At 28.3% G+C, this 4,519-nt stretch overlaps 1 long non-coding RNA gene across 1 annotated transcript; it reads right to left on the minus strand.

The window, feature by feature from the left end:
- Window positions 1-3,659: 3,659 nt before the first annotated feature.
- LOC106789665 lies at window positions 3,660-4,376 on the minus strand. Its single transcript, XR_001382010.1, has 2 exons — window positions 4,200-4,376; window positions 3,660-3,949 (listed from the first exon to the last, which is right to left on the minus strand). It is a non-coding gene; the product is annotated as an uncharacterized LOC106789665 (long non-coding RNA).
- Between the last annotated feature and the right edge of the window lie 143 nt (window positions 4,377-4,519).

The raw sequence follows: 4,519 nt of genomic DNA on the forward strand, positions 1-4,519 counted from the left end.
GGATAACGGTTTAAAATTGACTTTATATATAAGATAGTGAATACTTATGACTGTTATGAGAAATGATGTTATATTGATTCGTGAACAATAACTATCGAGTTGCTGAGGAAGTCCCAAATATTGGGACGAAACGTTCAACTAATAAATAGTTTGTTCGTCTAATTTAAACCTGTCCAAAAAAAAACATCCCTAAGATTAAACTTAGTAATAATATTACAAAACATTTTGGATAAGAACAAAATTTATTATATTAACATTATTATTAATATTCCAAATAATTTCTAACAAACCCTATCTCCCTTTAACAATTAATCATAATTAATTATAATAACACACATATAATATTATAATAAATAACACATTGTGTTCGAGTCAAAGTATTCGAGAAAAGATGGTTGGAATAAAGGTGGTGGGGTGATGGGGTGAGAAGGAGAAAGAAGACAAGGAGGAGAGGGGGAGGAGGAGGGAGAGGTTTGAATCTGCTGCTAAGGAAAAAATAAAGTATCGTGCTAAACAAACAGCGTTAATTTATTCGGATAACGTACATTGTATCTTCCTCTCTACATACGGATTCTGGTTCCCCGATCTAAGAGGAGGAGGAGGAGGAGGAAGAGGGGTAAGAGGGGTGGAAATGCGGGCGTAACTTTTGTTAAGTGGACGCGATCGTACGGTACCTCTTTTTATTTCCTTTTCACGAGAGACCCTTGTCTCGTCGTCGCTTATTTACGATCGTACCCATGGTATTCCAGTTCGTATACGAAATTACTGGACCTGTGTTGTGCATGTGCCCGTGAAAATAAACCCATCGTAAATAAACCCTCCTAAACATTTTCGAACATTCGAAGGATCGTTTCGAGTCACGCTCCGGTTACTAAAATCTCATCTTATCTTTTTATTTTTTCTCTTTTCTCTCCCCGTCCTTCCCCCCTCTTCTTTTATCATCTTTTATTTTATTAATCTTGATTGTGTCTATCTATTGATTCGTTATACATCGTGTTATATATCTCTCACCGATATTATTAATTTGTTGAGTTAGTTTATATCGTGTTTTATATCGATTCGATTATTTCAATTACGAATAGATGATCAACATATGAAGGATTCCGAATAAATTATTGGGTTGGTTGGATTTACATGGAACAGAAGTAAAACTTGGGTTCTAGTAATTTTCTAGTTCAATTGTTCTATCCAATGAACAATTTAAAATATGCCACTGATTAACTTCCTCGCGAATATTTTGTTTCTTTTTATTTAATTTTATTATACACACACACACACACACACGTGTATGAGTTGTTGTGTTAACATTCGATACGATGTTACATTAAAAAAGAAAAAAAAGAGAATTGAATTGTCTCGATTAGGGGAAAATAAAAACGTGTTTGTATGTGAAATGATATCTCTTTAGGATGAATTATGGAATTAAATGAAAGGTTACAGTTGGTATCGTTAGATATATATCAACGTAAAAGTGAAACTTTTCAATTAGAAACACTTCACAGGTTATATCAGAGAAAGGAACCTTCTGTTTCCTGCACGTTGAGGATTTGGTGCATTCGTCCTACCGAAAATACGCGAAAACTTGGGCCGACTCAGCTCTGAAAGGTTATCGTTTGTCTTCCTAAAGTTTTCCACGACAGCTGGCCCCTTCTCTTTACGGGTCGAAAAGCACCGGAAACGTTTTCATGGACGGGTTAATCGATTGCATCGGTGTGAATGATATCACTTCAGAGATTTGCACGACAGATAAACGAAATAAAACATTTTTACGCTATTGCGATTCAACCTACATTTATAATATATTTATGTATTTATGTATTTATGTATATTTTATCGATATAGTATAAAGAAATCAATTATTTTACAAATTATTTAGATAACAATATACAAATTATATTATATAATATATTATATTTATAATATACAATATAAGTTAAATCAATGTGTGTTAAACAATTCCGTTGAATTATAACAATATATATGAAATGGATTATATAACGTGATTACTATTCGGTAAAATATTCAAAGAAAATGAATATTTAAGTTTTTATATTGCCTTTTTTTTTTCTTTTCTTTTCTTTGTTTTTTCAATTTATGACAGACCTACACATGCCATTGTCGTCTCGTTTTTCTCCTAAATTACATCCTATAGGTTTTGCATATATGATGGCTGGGCGACTAATTGCATAGGTTGTAGTATCTATAGGTGGAATTGCAGTTGTAGATGCAATTATTCTTCTATGTAAATGTTGTAGTGGATAAACTTGAGGTGGGACAGTTGGTTTACTCATAACCAATTCTATCAATCCAAAATATAATAATATCATTGAGATAAAAATGATCCGGAAAGATTTCATCCTGTTCGAACAAATATATATATATATATAACTATATTTTTCTTTTCTTATATTCGAAACTTATTATAAATAAATACAATTATAAATCATGTAAAATATTTACACACACAAAACGAATTTATAAATATAAATATATTAATTTTAAATAATATATTTCTATAGAGAAATGTTTACACATGTGTGTATAATATATAATAAATRAATAATTAATTCGCATACCTGTGCGCTGATAGTAACTTCCAATAATTCCAAACAAAATCAAACGATTAATCAACACTTAGACGATAGATTTGTTTYTTGCAAATGCAAATTGTGGTAGAGAAGCACGTTGGAAAAAAAAAATCTTTCTTCGAAATGGAAGAGATACGTTACAATGATTAAATTTAAATGATTGCTTTTAAGGAAGACTTCTTCTTTTTATACTCTTTCAAAGATTTAAAAGTACGTGATATTTAAAATTGTTTAATATGCTAATAACTTGTGATCGTAATCAATTCTAAGAATAATATGATGCTGACAAACATACATTCATATATATATATATAATCATAAAACGATTATTGTAATTAAAGTGATCTTTGTTCGCAAGCGAAGAGTATTTCCATATGCATGCATTTTTTATTTTTATTTTTAAATATGAATAAATTCGAAAAACACCAGGTAAATCAGATTTTCCTACTGATTAGAATATACACAAATTTATTTTATGTTTTCTTTTCTTTTCCATATTTTTCAAAGATAACAATACATTAATATAAAAATACATAAATCAATGTATATGGTATATAAACTATTTATAAACAATACACAAACAAATTTTCTATAATCTTATCTATCCATCGATATAAATTTTGTATCAATATTTAAATCGAAATATACAATTTTTCGACGATTAAATCAATCTAATATTGACAAACTACAAGCGTATAAAATACATTTTGAAGAGTTAATTTTTTATTGTAGAATTTATCAATATTAATGTTAAACTAACAAAAAGATAGATAGATATAGAGAAGATGGAATATAAAAATTCTACGTAATTTATTCGAATCATCATAATTAATTAAATTCGTGTTGTAAAAATTGTGTAAGTAGAATATTTTGTAAAGAATAAGAATTCATTTTCAAAATTCTATTCATTACTTTAATCAAACAAATACGAATAATTATTATTTGTTTTAAATAAAATGTATGTATGTATCCATTAGAATTAGAACAATATATGCAAGTGCACGAGTTTATAGGGTGATTATTATTCGATAAAATATATATAAAGAAAATCAATTAGTAGATTTTTTTTTCCCTTTTTTTGTTTTTTTTTTTCTCAATTTATCTCTGGCCTACATACGCCATTTTCGTCTCGTTTTTCGCCTGTATTACATCCTATAGGTTTTGTAACTATGATAGATGGGTAACCACCTACATATGAAGGTACAATTGGTGTAGTTTCACTTTGTACACGTGTTCCTCTTATTTCAGCACGTCCTGAAGCTGGAGGTATCGTTACCAAAGATGGTTTACTATTAACATATTCTGTCATTGCTAAATTCACGAATAAAATTGAGAAAAAACTTGTTCGGAAAGATTTCATCCTGTTCGACAAAAAAAAAATATATATATATGTAATTATTGTTCTATTATTATATTCGAAACACATTATAAATAAACACAATTACGTATATTGAAAAATATATACAATTAATTTATGGATATGTAATGTCAATTATAAATATTTCAAAATTTTATTCGAATTTGTTAATCATTTGTTATATCCCGATTAAAAGAATCATCAAATTATGATGACTTTGTTTGAATAATAAAAGAAGTAATTAATTAACATACCTGTCGATAGTAAGTTTCGATATTTCCCAAAAAAAATCAAACGATTGATCTCTCTCTCTCTCAACACTTTGACGATTAATTTGTTTCTAACAAAAGTAAATTGTGATAGAAACACGTTAAAGAAATCGTTCTATTAAAATGGAACAGATGCGTTACAATCATTGAATTTATATCCTTGTTTTTGAGGAAAACTTCTTCTATTTATACTCTTTCAAGGAATTACAAGCACGTGATATTTGAAATTGTATAATATGCTAATAATACCTGATAGTAATTAATTCCAAGAATAATATGATTCTTACATACATACATACATATAT

This window comes from Polistes canadensis, unplaced genomic scaffold, assembly GCF_001313835.1.
Source record: "Polistes canadensis isolate GaletaPanama2010 unplaced genomic scaffold, ASM131383v1 scaffold_196, whole genome shotgun sequence".
Classification (NCBI taxonomy): Eukaryota; Metazoa; Arthropoda; class Insecta; order Hymenoptera; family Vespidae; genus Polistes; species Polistes canadensis.